Raw genomic sequence first — 26,203 nt, 5'->3', positions numbered from 1 at the left:
GCTATTTCCTGGCCCACAAACTGCTCCAGATTTCCTAAATAAAAGTTGCAAACAAAAAATGAAGACGTTGATAAAAAATAAAGCGTATTGCACATCTTTTCTGAAGTTGGACAACAAGAGTTTAATATGCTGTGTGATCTAGGCCCATTCATTTAATTATTCTAAGTCTCAGTTTTTCTTTCTGTAACTGAAGATAATAATAGATTTTCATGAATTGTCACAACATTGAGTAAAACTAATGTATGTAGGATATTTCTGGAACATAGTGGTACTCTGTGTATTAGACATTACTATTATTATCATCATTACTACTGTGTCTGGAATAGATTCCTTCCAGTGGGTTTTTGGTCTCACTGACTTCAACAATTTATTTTTAATTTTATAGTTTCTAACATTAGTTCTTACACCAATGTTGACACTACTTGTATTTGTGTGTATCTGGATAAATATACGCATAGAATTTTATCATATTTGCCAAATCTTTCCTTTGACTGTAAGATATGACATTATTTTTGTATCATTAAGAAAGAGAATACAACATGAGATAAATAGTACATTTCATCAATTATTTAATTGTAGACCCTCAGGGTGAGTGTTACGGTTCTTAAAGATGGTGTATCCAGAGTTTGTTCCTTCAGATGTTCAGATGTGTCCAGAGTTTCTCCCTTCTGGTGGGTTTGTGGTCTCGCTGACTTCAGGAGTGAAGTTGCAGGCCCTCGCAGTGTTACAGCCCTTAAAAGGTGGCAGGTCCAGAGTTGTTTTTTCCTCCCGGTGGGTTTGTGGTGTCACTGACTTCAGGAATGAAGTCACAGACCCTTGGGTGAGTGTTACAGCTCATAAAGGTAGTGCAGACCCAAAAAGTGAGCAGCAGCAAGATTTATTGTGAAGAGCAAAAGAATAAAGCTTCCACAGCGTGGAAGGAGACTAGAGTGGGTTGCCACTGCTGGCTTGGGTTGCCAGCTTTTATTCCCTTATTTGGCCTTTCCCACATCCTGCTGATTGGTCCATTTTACACAGAGCCAATTGGTCTATTTTACACAGTGCTGATTGGTCCATTTTACAGAGTGTTGATTGGTGCATTTGCAATCCTTTAGCTAGACACAGAGTGCTGATTGGTGTATTTTTACAGAGTGTTGATTGGTGCATTTACAATCCTTTAGTTAGACACAGAGTGCTGATTGGTGTGTTTTTACAGAGTGTTGATTGGTGCATTTACAATCCTCTAGCTAGACAGAAAAGTTCTCTAAGTCCCCACTGGACCCAGGAAGTCTAGCTGGTTTCATCTCTCACTACTACTACTACTGCTACTGCTACTGCTAAGATACTGTACTTAAAAATGGAGAAAATTTTTAATTCACTTGTAACATTTTTTATTCAGAATGAGATTTTAAGTGAGTGCATATACAGTTGACCCTTGAACAGTGGAAGAGTTAGGGGTACTGATGCCTTATGGAGTTGAAAATCCATGTATATGGCCAGGCAAGGTGGATCACACCTGTAAATCCAGCACTTTGCTGAGGCAATTTCCTAAAATAAGAATGCAAAGAAATTTTCCATATTGATTGACTCTCCCTTTCATGAAAGATTTATCTGTAGCAGACAATGATATTTGATACTATTTTACTCACAGTAGAACTTCTTTCAAAATACAAATCAGTGCTCTCGAACCCTGCTGCTGCTTTATCAACTAACATTGCATAATATTCCAAATCATTTGTTGTCATTTTAACAATGTTCAGAGCATCTTCACCAGGAGTAGATTCTATCTCAGGAAACCACCTTTTTTGCGCATTCATAAGAAGCAACTCCTCATTCATTAGTTTTATCATGAGATTTCAGCAATTCCGTCACATTTTCAGGCTCCATTTCAATTCTAGTTATCTTGCTATTTCCACAACATCTTCTGTTACTTCCTCCATTGAAATCTTAAACCCTTCCTTTCCCTTGGGCACTTAGAAGCCATTTTAGGGTTATTCATTGGCCCAGTTTTAATATTGTTGTGTTTCGGGAATAGAAAGGCCAGAAGAGAGGGAGAGAGGTGGAGAACAGGCAGTCAAAGGAGCAGTCAGAGTACAAGCAGCATTCATTGATAAGTTTGCCATCTTATATGGGTGTAGTTCATGGCACCCCCCCAAACAATTACAATTGTAACATCAAAGATCACTGATCACCATAATAGATATAATATTAGTGATAAAGGTTGAAATATTGTGAGAATTATCAGTATATGACATAGAGACACAAAATGAGCACATGTTGTTGAAAAAATGGCACTTAGACTTGCTCACTGTAGGCTCGACACAAACACTCCTTTTAAAAAGTGGAAATCTGTGAAGCAAAGTAAAGCAAGGTGCAATAAATGAGGAATGCTTGTATATACAACATTCTCTTTATTCATTATTTTGATGGTGGGTACCTAGTTTTCTATAGTTTAGCAATTGTGAATAATGCTGCAATGAACGTGGGAGTGCAGGTGTCTCTTTGGCATGCTGAATTCAATTGTTTTGTATATATACCCACATATTGGATTGCTGGATTATATCATAATTCTATTATTATTTTTATGAGAAACCTTTATACTATTCAAAAATGGCTGTATTAAATTTATTTTTTCCACCAACAGTGTACTAGAGTTCTTTTTTCTCCACACCCTAGGCAATACTTGCTATCTTTTGCCACTCAAACATGTGTGAGGTGACAACTCATTGTGGTTTTCATTTACATTTCCCTAATACCTAGTGTTGATGAGCTTATGTATATATAATATATGTGTGCTTGTATATAATATATACAGTATAATATAATATAATATAATATATATCTAGTGGACATTTATATATCTTCTTTTGTGAAGTGCCTGTTTAAGTCCTCTGCACATTTTTTGATTGATTAGTTTGTTTTGTTGCTATTCAGTTGTTCAAGTTTCCTATATGTTTTGGTTATAAAACCTTTCTCAGAATCATGGCTTGCAAATATTTTCTTCCAATGTGTGGGCTATTCCATTCCTCTATTGATTGTTTCATTTGCTGTAGAGAAACTTTTTAGTTTGATGTAATTCCATTTGCTTACATTTGCTTTTGTTGCCTGTGTTTTTGGGGTCATATTCAATAAATCTTTATCAGTGTTGTGGAGCATTTTTTCTGTGTTTTTCTAATAGCTTTATAGTTTCAGGTCTTATGTTTAAGACTTCATTACATTTTGAATTGGTTTTTGGATATGGTGTTAGATAAGGTTCTAATTTTATTCTTTCGCATGTGATTATCCAAATTTTTTAGCACCATTTATTAAAGAGACTATCTTTTCCCTATTATGTATTCTTGGCTTCTTTGTTGAATATCAACTGACCATAAATGTGTTTATTAATTTCTGGACTCTCTATTCTGTCCCTTTGCTCTATGTGTCTGTTTTTATGCCAGTTTCAAAACAAAGCCTTGCTGCTTTGATTGACTTTGGAACAGATTTTGAAGTCAGGTAGTGTTATGCTTCCACTTTTATCATTTTTACACAAAATTGCTTTGGCTATTTTTGTGGTTTCATACAAATTTTAGTATTTTTCTTTCTATTTGCTTGAAAAAATTATGTAAGTGTTTTGATAGGATTGCATTGGATATGTAAATCGCTTTGGGTACTATAAAGTTTTTAACAATATTCTTTCAATCCACGAACATGAGGTGCATTTCCGTTCATTTGTGTCATGTAGAATTTTGTAATCAATGTTTTACAGTTTTTAGTATACAGATCTTTCATCTAGTGGATTAAATTTACTGCTACATATTTTATCATCTTATACCACTGTTAATGGGATTGATTGTTTAATTTCCTTTACTAAGAGTATATAGTCAGTGTGAACACATACTACCAATTTTTGCTTGTTGATTTTGTACCCTGCAATTAAACTGGATTCATGTATCCATTCTAATAGTTTTTTGGTGAAGTCTAGGATTTTCTATATTTAAGATCATGTCATCAGCAAACAGAGAAATTTCACTTTTTTTTTTTTATTTGGATTATTTTTTCTTCTCTAATTGCTCTGGCTAGAAATTTCATTACTATGTTGACTAGAAGTGGTCTTTCTACTTCTAGTCAAGTTGTCCTTGTCTCTGATTTTGGAGGAAAAGCTTTTGACTTTTCCTCATTGAGTATGAAATTAGCTGTGCCCTTTTCATAAATGAGCTTTATGGACTTTATTATGTTAGACTATGTTTCTTTTATACTTAATTTGTTGAGAATTTTTTTGTTATGACAGGATGTTGAATTACGTCAATTTTTTTTTGCACTTATTTTAATAATCATATGGCTTTCATCTTTTATGTTAATACAGTATAACACATTTATTAATTTGTGTACGTTGAAACAGCCTTGCATCCCAGGAATAAATCCCACTAAATCATGGTGAATCATTGTTTTATTGTGCTGTTAAATTTGTTTTGCTAATATTTTGTTAAGGATTTTTACATCCAAGTTCACTGAGGATATTGACTTGTAATTTTTTTTTTTTTATTTTAGTGTCCTTGAGTAGCTTTTTATCAGGATAATGCTTGTCTTGTAAAATGCATTTGAAAGAATTCATTCTTCTTCAACTTCATGGAAGAGTCTGAGAAGATTAATATTAGCTCTTTTTAAATGTTTAATAAAATTTTTTTACAAAGCTTTCTGGTCCTCGGCTTTACTTTGATAGGTGATCTTTTTTTATTATTGATTCAGTCTCTTGCTTTATTATTTGTCTGTTCAGACCTGCTGTTTCTTCTTGATTCAGTCTATTTAGATTTTATGTTTCTAGGAATTTATCAATTTCTTGTAGGTTATCAAATTTGTAGGCATAATATTATGCATATTAGTCTCTTATGATCCTTTATTTTTCTGTGATATTAGGTGTCATATCTCCTCTTTTGTTTCTGATTTTATTCTGGTTAGAGTTTTGAAATACAAATTTAGAAAGGTTATGTTCATGGCATACATATATTGTTCATGGAATACATATATTGCTACAGAATTACAATGGTAAATTACTAATGGCTTAAGAATTAAACTACTTTGATAAATGAAGTCATCCTTATTCATGAGAAATGAGAATAAAGTGAATTATTAAACTAATTTTTATTAGTCTTACAATAATTTATAAGTATTTTAAGCTTTGTCTTAAATGTGGTATCATTTGTATAAAAGTGACAATACATATGTGTGTGAGTGTGATTTGTAATCTTTTAAATTTGATTGGACATTTTAATATAAAAATAGCAACAACTATTACAATAGTAACAAAAGTCATAATTTCTATAATTTATATATTTAGTTAATATAACCATGTCCTGTGCTTCTATAACCTGTTAACACCCACCCAAAATTCTAATCTCTTGAAGGCTGCAGATCATAGTAATATCTGACATTTATATTGTGCTATATATAACAGACATGCTGATGAATAATTTGAAGATATTATTTTATTTAATTCTTACAATAAACCTGAGGTAAATATCATTATACCTACTTTATAAATAAATAGAACTGGGAGAGATTAAGCAATTTTCTCTCAGTCATAGGACTTATTGATCTAAAATTACATCGTCTTTAGCTGCTTTGTATAGTATGACTAGTCACTTATTCATTGATCCATTTACTCATTTATTTGTGCCACTAAATGAGAAATTTGTTTGTACAAAAATTGTGCAAATAATTACAGGCACACTTGTGAGTATATAGTTTACTGAAGGAGTAATTGAAGGTAATTTAATTTTAAAAATTATGAATTATAATGTATAAAGTAGAAAGAAAACAGATTTTTAGGAACCTATCTTTATAGGTCAGGATTGTAGTAACTAATTATAAAGGGCATTTTAAAGGAGATCTATCAGATAATTTAAATTTGTATAGTATTGGGGGAAAAAACAAAACCAATCTTGGATCTTATACAGAGATCAAACTCCACTGTTGTTGATACACCTTGCCACGAACCTATTAATCTAATATCTAGGAAATCAACCAGTAGAATTTAACACAGCTATTTTAGAGGAATCAAATATTTCCACCACATGATCTATTCTACCTAACTCTATTTTCCTCTGCTTCATCATTTTTCATATGTGGTCACATGGGAACTCCAGACAAAAGGGAAATCTAGGAAATTTAGTTTTGACTTTCTAGTTTCTATAGAACACATACTAGAAGTTTGAAGTGAACTCTCAGTCAGAGTATCCACCTTATTTGACACATCTTGGCTTTTAATATATTCTAACTTTAACTGGAGTAAAATACATTAAATAAGAATAAAATAAACAAGGAAAGACCCAACCTAGGCCTATTTTTAATGTTTACAAATATGTGCCATAAGAATAGACTACAAATATCTACATTATGCAGTAGTATTAACTTACATTTACACATTCTATGCTCCTGTTATGTGGATATAGTATAACATATCTTATATAAGGTAGTTAGTGCAAAGAAAAAATAATGAGTATGGATGGGATATCCAGAATACATCAAGAACTCTCACAACTCAACACTAAAGAAAAAACAACCCAATTAAAAAATGGGCAAAGGACTAGAATTGACATTTCTTCAAAGAAGATATACAAATAATCAAAAAGTACATTTAAAAAAATGCTTACCATGGCTAATCACTAGGGAAATGCAAATTAAAAACGTAATGAGATACCACTTCACAAACATTAGGGTAGCTATTATAAAAAACAAAAATAAAAGCAAACACAAAATCTCATAAAACAGAAACAGTGTTGGTGAGGATGTGGAGAAATTTGAACCCTTGTGCATTGCTGGTAGTAATATAAAGTGGTGCAGCCACTACAGAAATAGTATGGACATTTCTCAAATTATTAAACATAGAATTTTCATGTGATCCAACAATTCCACTTCTGGGTACATAGTTAAAAGGCCTGAAAGCAGGGACTTGAGCAGGTATCTCTACACCAATGTTTATTACTCACAGCACCCAAAAGGTGGAAACAGTCCAAATGCCCACTGACTGAATGTGTTGTATACAATGAAATATTATTTATCCTTATAAAGGAATACAATTCGGATACATGCTACAACAAGAATAAACTTTAAAGACATGTTGCTAAATGAAATAAGACAGACACAAAAGGTCAAATATTGTATGATTCCACTTGTATGAGGTAGCTAGAGTGTTCAAACTCTCATATACGCAGAAAGAAGGATGGTAGTTACCAGGGTCTAGGATGGATGGCAAGTTGTTTGCTAATGAGTTTCAGAGTTACAACTTGGAATGAAGAAGAAGTTTTGAAGGTTAATAGGGTTGACAATTGTACAACAATGTAAATGTGACTTATACACTTAAATATAGTTAAAATGGTATATTTTATGTTAGATATATTTTACTAAAATAAAAAAGTTTTTATGGCATTTAATATTGTGCCTGAGAGATTATGTTCCATTTTAAAAATTTAGAATAACTTTTTAACTTTACGTAAAATTTGCAAATATATACTTCTTTAACTTACAGGTAGTTTACTCTATTGATAATATCTTCCATTGATATATTAGTAAAAAATAATGAAGCAATGATGATACATATTAAAGCTCAAACTTTGTTAGGATTTCCTTGTTTTTACCTAATGTCCTTTATCTGTTCTAGGTTACCAACTAGGATACCATGTTACATTTAGTTATTATATCTCTTAACCTCCTCTAAATTGTGACTGTTTTTCAGGTTTTCCTCTTTTTTAATGACCTTGATAGTGATGATCAGTACTGGTCAGCTGTTTTGTAGAATATCCCTCAATTTGGGTTTGCCTTGTGTTTTACTCAGAAACTAAGGATATGGGATTTTGGGACAATCACAAATGCAAAATGCCATTGTCATCACATCACATCAAGGCTATATTCTATCAACATGCCTTATGAAAGTTGACTGTATTCTATCAACATATTGATGGAAGTTTTTTACCTGGATGAAATACTCTTTGTCAGGTTTTTCCTTTGTAAACAATGTTCTTCTCTCTTTCCATACTGTGCTCTTTAGAAGAAAGTCATTATATGCAGCTCACACTCAAGCACTTGTAAGTTGTACTCTACCTCCCTAAGGAAGCAGTATCTACATCAACTATTTGGAATTCTCCTGCACAGGAGATTTGTCTAGTCCCCTTCACTTAAAAACTGTATTCAATCATTCATTTATATCAGGATGGAGTCATGGATATTTATTTTATACTTTGGATTATAATCCAATGCTCATTTTCTTGTACAAACCAGTCCAGATTTGACCACTGGGAAATCATTTGCTTTTTTCCTATGTCCCTTTGATATCTCATCCTTTTTAAAAATCACTTCCTTACTTTCTGACATTACAAGATGCTCAAGGCTCATCTTGTATACTCCCTGTCCTGGCCCTTGAATCAGTCAGTTCTCTAAGGATCCCTGATACCTTTTATTGGGGAAGGTAAAGATAATGCAAACCAAGATCTGAGCACTGGGTGAGTTTGCTGCTACTGCAGTGTCACTATGTCTAGACTCTTCCAGCCGCGAGTTTGGAAATCTATGTGTGTATACTAACCTAATACATGTGTGTATGCACAGGCTACTACACACATATATCTATAGCTTTCACTATATGTCCACCTGTATGTATATTATGCTAAACATATGTTTATATTTAATTTGAGGACTCCAACTCCAATCCAATGTTGCATGAGTCATTGTAGACTTCGTCTCTTTATCTATAATCTCTCTCTTCATTGGTGAGAAACATGGTTTCCACCATCTGCTATTCATTTATTTGTTTGTTCAGTTCAAGTATACATGTATAGTAGTTTCAAAATTGTTAGCATGTACTCCTTTGAAAAATGAACTTTATCAAATAATGTACAGTGTTTATGTATAGTTACTTTTGCTTTTAGTCATACAGATTCCACTCTATTCCAAATTTAATTAGGTCAGCATCTTTTCCCTCCACGCTTGAGGAGTTATTTTGTAAATTGGTAGGAAGTTCTCTGCTGAGGTGACTTTTGATGAGCAGATCTGAACTGAGGGAGGTAATAAGCCACATGGAAATTTGGTGATACAGCATTGCAGTCAGAGAGAACAAGTTCAAATGAGGAAGAAAGGGAATTATAACAGCATCACAAAGGAATTTAGTTTGGATATAACTATGAAGCTTATGGAAATTAATAGGTAATATTTATTATCCTAAACCATTAGTGGGATGTTGGAATAACACACTGGTTTTCAAAAATCATGAACTTAAGAATTATCTAGGTGCTTGTTAAAAATTTAGAACATTCTGAAACAAAATATTTTGTTTAAAAAGCTAGTGCCTTTAGACTAGCAAGTTCTAGTGTCTCTAGAGCCTTATTCTCATTGTTTAGCTCCACAAAGAGGAATAACAACTATTACCGTTTCTTATGTATGCATTCAGAAATATGAGTATAACATGTGCTGTTTGTGTAAATAAACTCACCACATTAAAGATTTTGTGACAAAACAGAGATTATTGGATACCACACCTCAAAGTATCTGATAGAATACATTTCGGCTGGGGATAAGAATCTGCATTTTAAACAAGCACCCTAAGTAATAGTGTCTCAGGCTATCCAGGAATCAGACTTGGAGAAACACTGGCTAAAGCAGTAGGAAGCCATAAGCTGTGTGAAGTAGAAATAAGCATAGAGCCTAGGGTTGACTTTAATGGTGAACAATGAGCAATTGTGCTGAGAAACAAAGGAGAGTGGATTAAGAACACAGCAGCCTGCCTCCACAGCTTTGGGTAAGCAGAGACCAGGAAAACTCATCAGTGGAGAGGATCTTTTCAAACTCAAATTGTGTGAACAAATTTTGTGTCTGAAGATAGGATAAATTTATGATGATATTTTACATTGTGATTATTAGAGGCAATATAGCATAGTGCTTTTGGAGCAAGAACACTTAGGTGGAAATGCTGTTTCTGACAATTACTAATGATATAACCTGGGAAATTGCCTTAACACGTCTATGCCTTTTCCTGTCATAAAATGGATATAAAAATAGTACTGTCCTCACAGGAGCATTAATTCAGTAGCACTAGGTTCATAATAAGGGCTCAAAGAATAGCAACTCCTATATATTTGGTTTCTTGTAAACATGATGGTGTTTATATGTATAGAGTATTTTACTTGAAAATGGGTATATGTCTAGGCCTATATCATTGAAGAACTCAACATTAAGTATTATATTTAGCTTTGTCAGGCAATACTAAAATATATCATGAAAATATATTTTGCTTTAATGAAAATGCTAGTTTATTCTTATTTTATGAGACTGTGCATGAATAGAGATGCTAAATATAATATGAAATAATCTACTCAACTAAAGACGGTTAGTTCTTTAGTTTTCAGGTGTAGAAAGAACAAACAATGTAGTCATTTTAACATGACCTTTTATTAGTCCTAGATGAAATTTCAGGAGAGGTCTTGAAAGGTGATAGATGTTTAATTCTGTATAATATTCACCTTATTGGTTTATTTGAAAGCAAAAGGACAGCCTACAATTATCCAGGATCTTTCCAGCATGTCCTGGATTAACTTTTAAAGAATTTTCTCAAAATATTTACCCCGGGGGAAAAAAAGCGTTGGGTTCAATAGTCTAGTTCACAGATAATTGGTCCTGGGTGCATGCTACAAGTTTGAATTTATGGTGCTCTGAATAAATATGAAATTTAAGTATTAACTACTGTTTCATCTGTTATCCCTCTAGAAATGATGAAATGATAGAAGTTCTAGTCTTAGGGAAAGTTGTTTCATGCGATGGCAGAGAAATTGTCATTTCATTGAAAGACTACAAAATGTGAAAAAAAAAAAGATACTTTTGCCACGGTGATATTTCTTCTCCTGAGTGGAATCATCCATCTCCTCTGTATTTGGTATGTTTACAGACCAGACACACTTGATGGTTGAGTGTTGCTGTTATTACAGTAGGAAGATTCCTCACTGAGCCCTATGCTCTATGGAAGTAGGTTCTTCGTGGCTTCTACTGTGCTTAGTGGGCCCAAGGCTAGAGGCTTTCTAATCCAGTTTCTCCTTTGTAAGGTGGAGGAAGAGTTATCACCTAGAGAAATGCGATAGAGAATATGACTTCATAGTCTAAATACCCTTACTGTAGACCTTTGACCAATCCTCCTTTCAGCGTCAAGCTTCACCTCCACCTGGCCCTTCAGCCAGTAAATTCAGTTCCTGAGCCTTTCTATAGTTGTGCTTTATGAACAGTTTTGCTTCTCGCTGTCTTCTCCCTGTGCAGTCAGTTTTTCAGCTTTCTGTGTTCCCTTTCCTTTTTCACCTTCACCTTGCAAAAAACGTTGAAGTCTTGTCTATCATGGTTGTCTTTCTGGTTCTATTTCCCTTTGAATATTTATATGTATATTTTTAACTGGTGTAATGGAATTTCAGGTGTGCACAGATATAAATATATGTATCCAACATCCCACGTTGATTCTGAAATTATCCAATAAAATATACATTTTCTTTGCACAATCTTGATTTTGTATGCATATAGCTAGTAAAATTATAGATTAACTCATTTGTCAAAATTGCCCACTGAAATTATATTATTGGTTATTCATTTAACCTAATTGCTTAGTATGAAAATAATTCAGAATCTTGAAGAAGTCTAATAGCAAATAATTTTATGAAAATTATCCTTATGATCTGGCATTTTTATAAAGAGACTAACCCTAACTTTACATTTTGATTCCTTATTTTTCTAGGTTTCTCAATTTTAAAAATAATATTATTTTCCACAAACAAGCACCACACTGTTCATATAATTCTTTTGTTTATGTTTTTTTTCTTCTTGTTTCAAGGACTCTTTCCATTTTTCCCACTTATCTATCGAAATCCTAACTATTCTTCCAAATACTTACAAAACACCATACTTTTTCCACTTTTTAAACCAGTCAACATATCTCGTTGCTTTAAAACACCAAGACAAGTTTTCAACTCATCAAATCTATTAAAATCTCACTCACAATATTCTAGTCCATGTCTGCATTGTCTATTTCTTGAACTATGGTAGGATATTTATGTGTGTGTGTATGTGTGTGTGTGTGTGTGTGTGTGTGTGTTTGGTTATTTTGGCCACTAATCTTTCCCCTTTAAGGCATTCTTCTATAAGAACTATTCTTCACATAACTTTTAAAAATAATTTCCTTTCCAAACAACGTCTTTTGTTTTGCTCACAGTTACAGAATAATAGCAAGCACTGCAACATGGATACCCTTCCAGTTTTGCCCTTCTGGCTTCTTCCACTCCTCTGTCTCTTCGTTCCTAGATCATGATAATATGTTTGACTCCAGGAAATGCTTGTAATTCATGTACAAATAGGTAAACATTTACTAATAGAAAATTAATATTTCTTCTGACAATACTAAATGAATATTACACTAATGTTTAAATTAGAAGATCACCAGAGTATTCTGATAGACTATGTAGGATTAGTTTCTCACTTATTAAATGATGACAAGGAGAAGAAAAAGTCAAAAGGTGACTAATGCTTGAGGCTGAGCAATTGGTAACATAGTGTCGCCAGTAGCAGAATTAAGGGACTATGCAAGGAGGAAGGTTTAGGCAGAGGTAATATGTTCAGTTTGGAAATAGGTTGCTTATGAGTACACAGTAATAGAGACAACGTAACTGAGTTGGAAATGTTACCATATAGATTTAAGGAGGGTCAGGCTGATATATGTGCATTGAAAGTAATTTACATTAGGGTAAATGTCATGAAACAATTTGAATTACTGAACATTACACTAATTAAAATATTTAATTTAAGCTGTCTTTTATAGAAGGCAGATATCTTTTACTGTGACATCTTGATGTAAATAATAAATATTAGAAAAATAATGGAATTTCTTATAAATGATTCACTTGTTACACTTTTCTTTCTTCAATCAACCTCCCTTGCTAAAATTATAACAATGCACCTACTTAAAAACAAAACACAAGATTATATTATTATAATTTAAACCGAGAAAAATAATAATACAAAATGAAGTAGATTCTTTTTGATATTCAAATGCCATTTCAACAGTGGTATGCAGTATTGTGCCTCATGGTTGTCATGGAAACTGCATCTCAATTCTAGAGTATCAAATCCTCATTTTCTATGAATTTCCAAAAGAAAAAAAGGTATAAAGTAACAAATTATATAATGGTCCTCTTTATTTTTATTTTGATGCAGCACATTTCATATGACATAAAATACACTTCAAATAAAGGAATAACTAATATCAATGTTGAAAAATTTGAAAATTTAGACTAGTAGGTTATTTATTGTTCACTCATTTTAAAGTTTAAATTGCACTAATAGGTTACTTTGTTGTTCATTTTATTTATTGTTCACTCACTTTCTGACAACTAATACCCTAATTTTCTTCAAAAAATATTATTTTCCAGAAAATTATTTCCATCTTCTACTTAATATTAGTTATCTAGTCAATAACTGGTTGAGGTTTTTTGAAGGAGTAGTAATAATTACGACTGGTTCTATTTTAGCTACACCCAGATCACATAGGAAATAACAATTAATATTCCCTTATTTTCTGGCTTTCTCTTTGACACCCAGATGCCTAATGTACTGAATAACTATCCTTTATATGTTAAAATATTACTCTGTGTCCGGGTGCGGTGGCTCAAGCCTGTAATCCCAGCACTTTGGGAGGCCGAGACGGGCGGATCACAAGGTCAGGCCCAATAAATATTTTTATTTTAACTTGTAGCAAATCAAGTGCATAATATTTGCATGTAAATGAGGTTATAGAATTTTAAGTAATAACTATAGGTCCAAAAACTATTATGAGAAGAATTGAAAGATTTTAATGGTCAATCACAGGCTCTGTTTGCTATGAAGGTAGAAATATACCTTACTTAGAACAGCCAAAGTGGAATGAATATATAAAAGAAATACTTCCAAGAGAATTTATTGTTCAATACATTCATGTAGACTATTGACCCTATTAAAATCTAATGCTCCCCCATACTTGAATGTTTTGATAATTTTATGTAGTAATTTGCCTTATTACAGACTAATAAAAAGAAAACCACAGGATAAGAGTTGGTATACTTTTAAAATCAATAGTTTTAATATAATAAAGCTATATTTTTATTGCTAAGGATTATTTTATCTAGAAATACTGTAATAATTTTTATATAAGCAATTAGAATATAAGAATTTATACAGCAAATTAGGCTTCCTCTAGAATAGATCTCTATGAATATTTCAAGCAATGCTGGGCAAAAGTGGCAGCATTGATTTCTTCCTCAGCAAGGAAATAGGTAATGCACACAGCCGGTGACAATGTGCAGCCTTATGTTGATGGAGATAGCCCGCTCATCTATTTGTGACTGCATGCAGCCCAGGGAATAAACCATTTTGGCTGAAATGATTGGATTTTGTCACCCTTCTGATTTTGCTGAACTCATTATTTAAAAAAAAATTTGAATCAATAAGCTATTCAGGCAATCGTGCAGATACGACTTTTAATTCTTAAGTCGATTTGACATGTGGTGAATTTTAGCATGAATCTAATCAGAGGAGAGGCCGTTTCCAAGCAGTGAGCTCCAGGCTAAGATTTCCTTGCAAATAGCTCTAGAAATCCTTGTATTAAAATATGACTCTGTCTTAACAAGGGAAAAACATCATGTTGTTGAAAGGTACCCCAGAAAAGTAAGACTTCTGGAATAACATTTACTTATATCATCCAAGTACTGGCCATCCTGTTTTTATCTGTGACTGAGAACTTTTAAATTTCTGGTTTTATAAAACATTTTATTTTAAAGCCATTTTTGCCTTAATGATGACTTCAAATGTTTAAATTGCTTTCTTATATATTCAAAAGAACAGGAGGTTTGGGTGAAATAGACCACTCAAATGTAATTCCAATATTATATAGTTGTGTAGCACTAAACAATAAATCATGATATTATGATAATTTTATCTGAAAGCAAGAATAATTATTATAATTCAGAAAGCCATTGTGAGAGGTAAAATAAAATAAAATGGTAAAACACCTGGTACAGTGTCTAGGACAAAATAGGTATCTGGTAATTAGCAATATCCTTCTTTCTTCTCACTCTCTACTCTGGTCTCAAGTGGGCAACTGCCTTGAACTTTGCCTGTCATGTAATGTATAGATTCTTCTGGACAACACGAAAGGAATCAGGCTTAAGGATATGTTGAATAGAGAAGTAAAATTTCTTAGAGCAAGCATTTCAAGTAGGTTATACATATCACAAAGAAATGCATGTAATGATAGTTTTTGGAACATCTGCACAAACAAAATAACCATCTAAGTAAACAGAAGAGTAGGGACTGTTATTTTTTTTTTCTGCAGATATTTGCTTGAGCAGCTACTCTTTGATTTATGTAATTTTATCATCATGCTGCAACTGCTTTCATTCTGAATTATTCATTCAACATAAGCTGGCAATAAAGGAAATGCCTTTCTTCAGCTAAAAATTCTCTGACATTAAAAAGGTGGTTTAAATGAACCACGGAGTTTTTTTTCTCTCCATTTTATGGTCTGAATAGATGGTGCTCTTGGATAAACCACATTTTGAAAAAATGATCACAGCTTTAAGAAAAGCTACACACACACACCAATAGAATAGTCTTTGAGCCATGTCCTTGAATGGCCACTAGTTTCTTTTTTTGACTGCCTGCTCGTATGGAGAGTTTCATTGAAAGGCCTATAATGAAAATAGCACAAATATTGGCTTCTGCTGCTAAAATTACTCCAGATGGTTACATTTTTTTTTTTCTAGAAAATGAATGTGTGCACATACAATTAGTTTTCACAGATTATGCCTTTACACATGAAACCAGGGAATAATGAATCATTAGTGTAATATTTTGGTCTTTATCAGTAAAGCCCATATTAACAAAAATAGCACATGCAAACTCAAGCAAGTTTTTTTGTTTGGGCTTAATATTTTAAACCTAAATATTTACAGGTTATGTGATGTTTTTTGTCCTTGCTTTTGTGTATAAGGCAGGCACTGGCTATACCACATTGAAATTATGTAAATTATATTATTTAGTAATAATTACCCTTGAATGTTACAAAGGAAACTAAAAATTACTCTTCAAACTAGAATTCCTTGTCTGTTTAAAATGATATACACAGCAATTAGAGATTTCCTATTAGTATTCTATATTTTGATCTTTCACTTATATTTAAAGAGTATTCTCACAGTTTTTATTTTTATTAACAGTAGCTGACACATTATTTGGAAGAAAGACATGTCTCTATATTAAATTGATTGATTGTATGAGTCTTTTGTACACTGAAACTTAAAATAAATTGATTAAAGATATTAAAGAAGATACAAATAAATGGAAAGTCATCCAGTGTTAATGGATTGGAAGATTTAATGTTAAAATGTCCTTACTAATCAAAATGATGTATAGATTCAATGCTATTCACATCAAAATCTCAGTGGCATTTTTACAGAAATAGAAATAAGCAATCATGAAATTCACGTGTAACCACAAAAGACCCTAGATAAACAAAGCAATATTGAGAAAGAAGTACTAAAGCTGGAGGCCTCACTATGATTTCAAAACATATTACAAAACTATAGTAGTTAAAACAGTATATTACTGGCAAAAGAAAGAACACTGGAAACAATAAAAAGCCCCAAAATAAACTTACACTTATACTGTTGAATGTTCTTCAGTGGGTTCTAGGAATAAGCAAAGAGAAAAGCACAGTCTCTTCAACAAGTGACATTGAGAAATTTAAATATCCGCATGCAAAATAACTAAATTGGTGCTTTGTGTTATGCCATACACAAAAAGTCAGCTCAAAATAGATTAAAGACTTAAATATAAGACATGAAACTGTAAACGTTTTGGAGGGAAATAGAACAAAATTTGTGATATTGGTTAAGAACATGATTTTTTTTTTTTTTTTTTTTTTTTTTTTTAGCTATGACAACAAAAGCATGGGCAATAAAAGCAAAATTACACAAATGAGACTACACCAAAATAAAAAGCTTCTGCATAGCAAAGAAAACAATCTATTAATAGAGTGAAAAGGAAACCTATTCAGTGGGAGAAAATATTTGTAAATTGTACCTGATAATGAATTAATATCCAAAATATAAAAGAACTCCTACAACCCAATAATAAGTAAAAACAAATAACCTTATTAAAAAATAAGCAAAGTACTTGAATAGATATTTCTATAGAGAAGACATATAAATGAACAACAAGTATAATAAAAGATGTATAACATCACTAATCAGGGAAATGCAAATCAAAACTGTAATGTAATATTACCTCGCACCTGTTATGATTACTATTATAAAAAATAGGAAAATATAAAAAGTGTTGATAAATGTGGAGAAATTGGAATACTTTTATACTATTGATGAAATATAAAATGGTGCATCCCCTATGGACAAAAAGCATGAAGGTTCCTCAGAAAATTAAAAATAGAACTACTGCATGACCCAGCAATCCCCACCACTAGGTATATAGCCAAAAGAATTGAAATCAGGTGTTTAAAGAGATATCTGCACTCCCACGTTCACTGTAGTATTATGCACAATAGCTAAGATATAAAAACAACCTAAATATCTATTAACAGGTGGATGGATTAAAAATGTGATATATAAATAAAATTGGATATTATTTAGCCTTTAAAAAAGGGAATTCTGCCATATGCAACAATATGGATGAACCTGGAGGGCATTAGTCAAATTAGCCAGGCACACAAGGACAAATACTGCCTGATCTCACTTATATAATAGGTATGAAATAGTTAAACTCAGAGAAGCAAAGACAATAGTGATTTGTTCAATGGGTATAAAGTTTCAGTTATGCAAGATGAATAAGTTCTAGAGACTTCCTGCGAAACACATTTCTTATAGTTAACAATCGTGTATTCCACACTTTAAATAATATCTTAAGAGGGTAAATCTTAAGTCAAGTGTTTTACCACCAAAAGCAGGGAGAGAGATAGTAGGAAATTTTAGAGGTGAAGGACAGGATTGTGGTGAGGGTTTCAAAGGTGTATATGTTCAAACCTATATATATATATATATATATATATAAATGTACAGTTTTTGATAATAAAAAAAGGATGAGTTTCTGCAACATGATTTAAGTGTGTATAAAATGATTTAACGAATTAAATAAATTAGTTACTACCTGAGACAACACATACATCAATCTTAGTACATGATACATAAGCACTCAAGTAAATGTTCATAAGTACTATTATTCCTATAAAGTTTCTGGTCATCCAAAACGTTATAGTAATAAACACACCAATTATTAATTATTGACTATGTTCCAGGTACTAGGTTAGATGTTTTATATTTAACAATAATCTCATCACAACTTTGAAATAGAAGTATTTATTTTTATTATTATTATTATTTGACCAGGAATCACAGAATCCAGAATTCAAATCTGATTTTGTCTGACTTTAAGCCCAGCTTCTCTCTATTGACCAGCCAATTTACTATTCTCCAAATCTCAAGATGCATAGAATACACATGCACAGAATACAATTTCATGTTAAGGTTTAAGTACATTTAATTCATTTATGGACTCCCAAAATTTAGTGGAATAAAACATCTATCCACCAGAGGACATAAATGCTGAGGACTGGAATCAGCTGACGTCTCACTCACTTTTCTGGCTGGCTGTTGACAAAAACTTACATGTGGCCACTCCATGTATTCTGGGCTTCCTACAGTAAGTAGCTGGTTTCCAGGGCAAACATACCACAAAGGACGGAGTCAAACTGAAGGCATGTCCTCCTCATGACCTGGCCTCCTGAATCACAGAGCATCACTTCTTTGGTAGTCTATTGATTCCAAGTCACAAGCACACTGAGGTTCCGGGGAAGAGAAAATAAACTGTACCTCCTGAAGAGAAGTGGCAAAGTTCTAAAACAGCATTTGTGGCCAGAAATAGTCCTGTGGCAAATTTTGGAAATTACCATCTGCCACAGTTTTACAAATAGTAATTATTTAAAACAAAGAAATCATTTGTATGTAAACACAAAAGTGAAAATGTGATGGCCTAGTGTGCTAAACATTTATGAAGCTTTCTCCAATAAAAGTATTGCCTCAAAGGCCTTGTGCAATATGTTGGATCAATATAGTTCAGTTGAATTTCTGTGACAATGAAAATATTTTATGTCTGTTGTGTCCAAAGGTAGCTGCTAGCCATCTGTGGCTACTGAACTCTTTTTTTTTTTTTTTTTTTTTTTTTTTTTTTGAGACGGAGTCTCGCTCTGTCGCCCAGGCTGGAGTGCCGTGGCCGGATCTCAGCTCACTGCAAGCTCCGCCTCCCGAGTTTACGCCATTCTCCTGCCTCAGCCTCCCGAGTAGCTGGGACTACAGGCGCCCGCCACCTCGCCCGGCTAGTTTTTTGTATTTTTTAGTAGAGACGGGGTTTCACCGTGTTCGCCAGGATGGTCTCCATCTCTTGACCTCGTGATCCGCCTGTCTCGGCCTCCCAAAGTGCTAGGATTACAGGCTTGAGCCACCGCGCCCGGCCTATTGAACTCTTGAATGTGGCTAGTGCAACTAAGGAACTATGTTTTAAATGTTATTTAATTTTAATTAATTTAAATTTAAATGCCCACAGAATTATATGCTTGGTATGATCTGACTCTGTGTCCTCACCGGAATCTCATCTTGAATTGTAATTCCCATGTTTTATGGGAGAGACACCATGGGAGGTGATTAGATCATGGGGACGGTCCCCCCATGCTGTTGTGATGGTGGGTGAGTTCTCATGAGATCTGATGGTTTGATAAGGGGCATTTCTCCACTTTACTCTGCACTTCTTTCTCCTGCCACCATGTGAATAAGGATGTGTTTGCTTTCCCTTCTTCCATGATTATAAGTTTCCTGAGGCCTCCCTAGCCTTGTAGAACTGTGAGTCAATTAAACTTATTTTGTTTACAAATTACCCAGTCTCAGGTATGTTCTTATAGCAGTATGAGAATGAACAAATACAGTGGTATTCATATATTTTTATTTCTTATGTGAGATGTTAGCATTAATATGATGGTCAAATATAGAGGTAATTCAAGTAGCATAGACTCCCAAATAAAACTTGAGATGTATATAAAAATTGAGTATCAATATACTATAACTGCATTTTTTACTAAATTGTTTGTTCCCAATAATACAGTAAACATTAATAATGTTGAGTCAGTTTCTAATTTAATTAGAAATTGCTAATTTTAAATCAACATTTAAGAAATTTGTTTAAAAACATGCATTTTATGGTAATAGGACACTAATAATTGAGAGGTCAGTAACTTGTTTTAATCTCTAATATTAACGGTCTTAGTGTTTCTTTATATAATATTTAAAATGCATTATAAAAATATTTTATGAATAAAAGCAGTCTCAGATTGTGTCTATAAAAAATGGAGACACTGATTTGCTGGGTGCAGGGAGAAGCAAATATTTGGCTAATAATGAACTAAGTCAGTGAGATCTATTTTATTGCATCCTTTAGATGGTTTAGAATGCTTCTAAAATGGTTGCTCATTTAAATGGAACAGAGACTTTTGAAAAATATCAATGCCCAAGTCCGTTCCCCAGATATTCTAATTTAATTGACTTGGGAAGAACATTAGTATTCTGTAAAATAACCTAAGTAATTTGAATATGTAACCTGGATAGAGAATCATGGCTATAGACAAGATTGTAAGCTAAAATAAATTTAGTAGAAATATGTTTAATATATACATATACAGGCCGGGCGCAGTGGCTCAAGCCTGTAATCCCAGCACTTTGGGAGGCCGAGACGGGCGGATCACGAGGTCAGGAGTTCGAGACCATCCTGGTGAACACGGTGAAACCCCGTCTCTACTAAAACATATAAAAACTAGCCGGGCGAGGTGGCGGTGCCTGTAGTCCCAGCTACTCGGGAGGCTGAGGCAGGAGAATGGCGTAAACCCGGGAGGCGGAGCTTGCAGTGAGCTGAGATCCGGCCACTGCACTCCAGCCTGGGGGACAGAGCGAGACTCCATCTCAAAAAAAAAAAAAATATATATATATATATACATATACATATGGCTATTACAACATTAATTCATAATGACTATATTATTGAAAACACATCTAACACACTGGGGCCAGAAAGAATCCTGTAGCAAACTCTGGAAAAATACCATCTGTCATACTTATTTATTTATTTATTTATTTGAGACGGAGTTCCATTCTTATTGCCCAGGCTGGAGTGCAGTCGTGCCATCTTGGCTCAGCGCAACCTCTGCCTCCTGGGTTCAAGCAATTCTCCTGCCTCAGCCTCCCGAGTAGCTGGGATTACAGGCATATACTGACCACGCCTGGGTAATTTTTGTATTATTAGTAGAGACAGGGTTTCTCCATGTTGGTCAGGCTGGTCTGGAACTCTTAACCTCAGGTGACCCGCCAACCTCAGCCTCCCAAAGTGCTGGGATTATAGGCATGAGCCACCACACGGGGCCCATACTTTTATAAATAATAATTATTTTAACCAAAGAATTAAGATGCACATATAAATATTAATGTGAAAATGCAGTGACCTTAGTGAGCTAAAAATTCATAAATATTTTCCAAATAAAGTATATCTCCTAAATGCCTGGTACAATATATTAGATCAATACTGTCCAATAAAATTTAAATTCCATATATCTAATGATCATACATCTAATGAAAACTTATATGTAATTACAGAATATATCTAATGAAAACACATATCTAATGAAAAATCTTATTTAGCAGTGCACAATAAAAGTAGAATGTAAGCATTAATTTTGCTCTTAAATTAAGCTCCTCAGAATGATTTTTATAAGAAGTCAAATGTAACAATTATTGTTATGAGTGATTTAAGAAAGTCACTAAAACCTGTAAACATGTATTCAATCAAAATTAATATCCAAATGTGGTTACTGTTTTTCTCCTTCTTCCAAACTAACATAATAGATGATAGAAAACCAATACATTTAATCTTTAAATAGCATGAAAATCCACAAAGGGAAATTTGAGTATACCTTTATTTCAATTATAGTCCAACAATTAAATGTGCTGTAAGGCTGCCATTCTTTGGGGAATATCCCATCATCCATCTCTTGTGTTAGTTCACTGACACAAATCTATACAAATTATCCCATCTGTGGATTAAGAAGGTGATGATTTAAAGACAAAGTGGCTAATCTAGCTATTTGATCCCAATGATAATTATAAATTGATATCTGTATTAGGATAAGTAACAGGCAACTGAAAGAGGTCAACAATAAAGGGTTCATTATATCGTTAACAAGAATGCTGGCAGCAGAGGTACTCATGGAACAAATGAAAGAACTCTAGCTCGGCCTTAAGACCCTCCATCAGTTTCTCTGCTTTCCCTTGCCTTCTCCTCATAGTTCCAAGAACGCTGTTCCATATTAGATATTGTTTGCAAAAGGAAAATATCCAGAGCAAAAGAGGATCCATGCTCTTGTTTGTTTGGTGTACGTTTTTCAGAGTAACAACATGTTATTCTGTCCTCAAAATATTCCCTATGGTGCTTTGTTTAGGGTTGCGACCCATCCCCCTGCTTAAACAGTGACAGGAAAGGGAAATTAAATTATCATGCTTGGGTTAGTCTAATCAACCTTTGTCCCCTGGGGCTGGGAAGGGATCATAATTAACATGACCACCCAAAATGTGAACAAAGTATGGGTTTGCTAGCAAGGAGAAAGCAGAAAAAAAGTTGTTGCATACACCACACGGGGGCCTCTCAAATGTTAATGCTCATACAATCACCTGGGGATCTTGTGAAATGCAGATTCTGATTTAATATGCTCCCAGGTGATATTAATGCTGCCAATTTGTGGGCCACAGTTTAAATAGAAAGGGAACAAACTACCAACTAAATTCCCACAGGTATTCCTTTCATAATATTTCCTTTTTTGTTTAATATTAATATTTTCAAGTAATGCAGAATGCTGATGTTGATAGGGGAAAATAGAAACCAAAATATAATTTTTGAAGTGCTTGTTAAAATGGACCAATAAATCAAACAAATGGATGTTTTTCAATATATATGTATAAAATATCATTATATAACCAAACAAAATCTGTGTTTATTGTCCACATAGACACATAAACTTATAGTTTACCAGTGAGCAATATAATGTATAAGCCATAGCATAATATATGAATAAAAAGATTTATAAGCTTTTAACTCATAAAATGTATTTCGATTACATTTATTATGTCAAGACCCAGTTATAATTTTTATACTTAATCCTAAAATTTTTAGAAATTATGATAGTTCATAAATTTTTATTTTATTTGGAAAGAAAATACATTTTTACTAAAATAATTGTATTTCTCAATCAACCAGTCTTCCAATTACTAAAAATACACTGAGCCCCTTATTTTAGCAACTTTAAAAATGGACTTTCTCAAATTTGCTTTTGTTAAAAAATTATTTTCAAATTTCCTAATAATTGTGAATTATGACCAAGATATATGTGATGCATAACTCAGTCAAATTTACTTTATGGAAATGTAAACACGTATCTTCAAATTCTCCATCAGAAACCTGACACCAAACTCTATTAACTTCTCAATACCTTACTTGCAATATATCAGAAGCTAATATCTTCAAAGACAAATTATTTCAAAATTATATATCCTGCAACTGGTAAATCCTCATAGGCACAAGTCTTAGGATATTCTGTAGTTCTTTAAAAGTCCCCAATAAGTATTTCTCCAAGTCATAGTGTTAGATACAGTAGGTAGTTAGGCAGACATGAGCCAGGCAGGAGAGCCTCTTCCGACCCCAGGTAACTTCCGGGGACCATCAGGTGATGGTCAGGTGGTTGTTAAATTGTGTCTCTGAAATTAGAATTGGTCAAAGCCGGTGCCAGGGACCGGCAGTCTCCCAATAAATAGGAAACTCCTGGAGCTGTGGAGGAGCAGCAGCATTCCCGTAAGATCTCAGGGGTTGGGCTAGCGGGCTCAAGCATGCGCTAAGAGGCAAAATGGCAAATTTTAACCGGTATATAACCTTCCTCTGGGAATTTTTGTCTAATGAGGGGAAAACACCTCAGTAAGCATGCGCACAACTTCAGTAATCACACTGTGTATGCACCCCTTCCCAACGGCTGGCAGGCCACTGTGCATGTGGACAGCCTGCCCCAAGGGAGAAATCAAGGGAGGAGAAACTCAAATCCCGGAACCAAGTTAATGTATTAAAATCCCAAACCAAAGGTTGGACGGTGCACTTGGCTCTCTCAAGGCACCCACTTGACCCCTCTTCCAAGTGTGCTTTGCTTCCTTGCACTACGGCTCTAGAAGTTTTAAATAAACTCTCACTTTTGCTCTAACACTTGCCTCAGTCTCTCCCTCTGCCTTAAACATACTTCTGCCCCTCAGCCAAATTCTTTCCTTCTAGAAAGCAAGGATCACGTTCGCTGCAGATTCGCTTTGGTAACAATAGTACTTGGAAGCATGGTTCTGCATGTCCAAGCAAATTTTCTGAGAGCCCGTCTTGTAAATCTGCTTCATCACCCTTTTCTGACTCCGCCTCTGTTCTGGCAGAGTGAGTCCTTAAATCCCTTTTGGAATCCTCTGGTGGAACTGCTGGTTATTTTAATTAATGCTGTGCATCTGTATTTTTTCTTCATACCTCATCAAACTTATGATGCTCAAAGCAGGCAATCCAAGAAAATTCATTCTTCAAAAATAGCTGCCTAATTTTGTGTGGTGTTTTTCAGTTAGTTGTTTAAAGAGTTCCAGGTTTGTAAAGTAAGAGAAAAATAAGCAAGTGGGAAACTCATGTATTTTATTCCCTATTGGATCCCTAGTGTCCAGAACAGTGTCTGGCAGGTAATAGGTGTTCAGTGGGTGGGTGAATGAACACACATTTCTGTTAACACAATACAATTTTCCTTCTTCATTTACTCAACCAGTATTTGAAAACAATTTCAACTTGGTTAGGAACACCATATAGTGATGAGATGCTAATGATTGATACATCTGCATGAGGTGTTTTTCTATATTATAGTATCTTTTTAAAATATCTTTGTAATGTCTTCTTTGAATAGCTTAGAAATGTTTTACACACAGTAGGGTATAATTTTCCTACTACTTCAATAACTGATTAGGTGCAAAGACCCTCCAATGTATACTTAGAAAAATATTTGTGCTGATTAATGAGGAAGTTTAGAAGAAGTATATATATACTGTGGCTCATGCTGCACAGACAGTTCCTATTTTTCTTCTTCTTTTTTTTTTTTTTTCTGCAGGCAGCATAAAACAGAATAATGCTTTTTCATTATCATGATGTATGCAACCAGGGTGCTAAACTCCTAAATAAGGACCAGGCACCAAAATTATAGATCTTCTTAATAATGCCATATTTTATGTTAATTCTTTAATACTACATACTTACTTTAAACAGGAAAATGAGAGTCTATGTCCTATAATTGTGCAAATATATTGGCAACATTATTTGCTTAGTATAATAATCTAACGTTTCCTCCTTTCGAATGGTTCACATTTTAGTCCTACCCATTGTGCTTCCAAACACCATTAGATCAAGAAAACATGATTAAAAAAACAGTAAGTATCTATTAGATCAACAATTGTCAAGTCCTAAGTTTCCTCATTTGTGAGGGTGAGTACTGGACTAATATGGCTAAAACTGCCAGCGATTGACCAAAGTTTGTCTACCTCCAGAGTGCAGAGTTGTCATCAGAAGGCAACTATCTTGCCAGGGCTATGTTTTCTTGCTCTTTTCACATCTATTTGTAGCCCTATAAAATATGAACAGAAGTGATGAGTATCCCTTTTTGACTAGGGCATTTAAGGAGCAGATGATGAAGCTTCTCCACACTTCTGTTCCACTGCCCAGATGCAGAGGACTTCAAAGTCCTGGAGGACTGGGGCATCAAAAGATGTTAGAAAACTAAGTTTCAGAGTCACTGCATGGGAGAGATCTACCCACTAACTAAGAACACCTGCATTAGGAAGTGTAATAAGTGACAAACTATTCTGTGATGCCACTGTTATTTTGGGGTTTCCTTGCTTCACCAGCTAGAATTATCCTAAAGAAACTACTGATCACTGTAATTCTACTTCATAGAACTCAAATATTACATCAGTAAGTATCCAAAACAATACTAAAATCTAAATACAGTTACAGTGCACATATAATTGAGACATTAGTAACGTTGATGACTGTA

General features: G+C 33.7%; 1 long non-coding RNA gene across 1 annotated transcript in view; it reads left to right on the top strand.

Annotated features, from left to right (window-relative positions):
* The first annotated feature begins 9,679 nt into the window (after nucleotides 1-9,679).
* LOC117085917 overlaps nucleotides 9,680-26,203 on the top strand; it is a 419,918-nt gene continuing 403,394 nt past the window's right edge. The window contains exon 1 of the long non-coding RNA XR_004438131.1: nucleotides 9,680-9,742. This is a non-coding gene — a long non-coding RNA (uncharacterized LOC117085917). The remainder of the gene's footprint in view (nucleotides 9,743-26,203) is intronic.

This window comes from Trachypithecus francoisi, unplaced genomic scaffold (genome assembly GCF_009764315.1).
Source record: "Trachypithecus francoisi isolate TF-2019V2 unplaced genomic scaffold, Tfra_2.0 Lachesis_group1, whole genome shotgun sequence".
In the NCBI taxonomy this organism is placed as follows: domain Eukaryota; kingdom Metazoa; phylum Chordata; class Mammalia; order Primates; family Cercopithecidae; genus Trachypithecus; species Trachypithecus francoisi.
Note: the sequence above shows the minus strand (reverse complement) of the source record. Positions and strands in the feature narration are given on the sequence as shown.